This window comes from Phoca vitulina, unplaced genomic scaffold, assembly GCF_004348235.1.
Source record: "Phoca vitulina isolate PV1807 unplaced genomic scaffold, GSC_HSeal_1.0 scaffold98, whole genome shotgun sequence".
Taxonomy (NCBI): Eukaryota; Metazoa; Chordata; class Mammalia; order Carnivora; family Phocidae; genus Phoca; species Phoca vitulina.
In genome coordinates, this window is record NW_022589801.1 from 2,669,865 (window position 1) to 2,671,205 (window position 1,341).

Sequence of the window (1,341 nt, forward strand, 5' to 3'; positions counted from 1 at the left end):
ATGATGTACAAAAACCAATCTAAGACTATGAACCAAGAAAAAAAAAATACTAGAAGGAAGGCTGAGCAGTAATGTACCCTCAAGGGAAAGAGAACATAAAAAAATAGGAGGTCTGTACTCCTGACCCTTCTTGCACATTATCTTCTGATTGAGAAGAGCATGGAACCAAAACGTCAAATTCTGATAAGGTAATGACTTTGAAGGAGGAGCTAGAGAGATGAATACATGATAAAGAAGTACAGCAGCAACTTTAGCTGTCAATGAGTTTCTTTGCTTTGACATTGGCAACATCAATACGATCTTTGTCGGTGTCAGCCTTTTCTGTGATCTAGTCTATTTATCGATGTTGAGCCTCGATCTCCTTGTCCATGTCCAAGGCCAAGTTTTTTAGGTTTCCTAGGATACTGCCCACTTGAGTCAGGTTCTCTTCCATCTCATCTTCTCTGGCATCGTTTGTTATATGTTTAATGTATCCACCACTAGCTGTTCCACTGGCTGGTTGTTGAGGCTGACCATTTGTCACTGGGCCTGGCTGCTTGGATACTACATTGGGAGGAGAGTTGTCTCCACCACCTCCCCATGTTGCCTCGTAGACCCTACCAGACTCAAAGTTCTTTGTCCTATTACATGGGCAGACGCAAAGGCCACAGCACTTGCTGAGCTCTGTTAAAGTCTTCTCTGCCTCTCTCATGCCTTTATTTATGTGGTCCAGACCTTCTATGCAGTTTAATGGTTCCCTTTGTTCATCCAGCATAGTGATAGTCTTGACTCCTGCATCCTGAGACTCAAGGGCTAAACCCAGGATTCTCCTTTACTTTTCAGAGACTCATCAGTAACCTGGTGGGCCCTCAGCTGAATTTCTTCTGATGACAGATTACCCATGATGAATTAAAACTTTTGATAAGCACATAAAGTGAAGCGTGGATATTCGAGCAGTTCGGGCCACTCCTCTTGCACCAGAGCGGCTCGGACACCCCCAGACCAGACCAGGAGCTCCGTCCTCCTAGCGCCTGCTTACTTATACTTTTTTAGATTAACCTTTTTACCATTTCACGTTCTCATTTCTTCCTGTGGATTCATTATTGAAATAGAGCTTTGCTTCTACCACCTGATTTATGGTGTCACAAATACACATTTCTATGTTATAGATAACACCACAATTATATACATACTGTTTTATAGAATTGCTTTTTAAATCAGCTGAGGGAAGAACAGGTCATTACAATGCCTTTTATAATTTCCCACGTAATTACCTTTATTAGCATTTTTTTCATGAGGATTTGAATTACTGTGTGGTCTCACTTCCTTTCAGCTTGAAAAAACTTCAGTATTTCTTGTAAG

The 1,341-nt window shown here is 41.5% G+C and overlaps 1 pseudogene; it reads right to left on the reverse strand.

Annotated features, from left to right (window-relative positions):
- Positions 1–250: 250 nt before the first annotated feature.
- Positions 251–882, reverse strand: LOC116627533 (annotated as a pseudogene).
- Between the last annotated feature and the right edge of the window lie 459 nt (positions 883–1,341).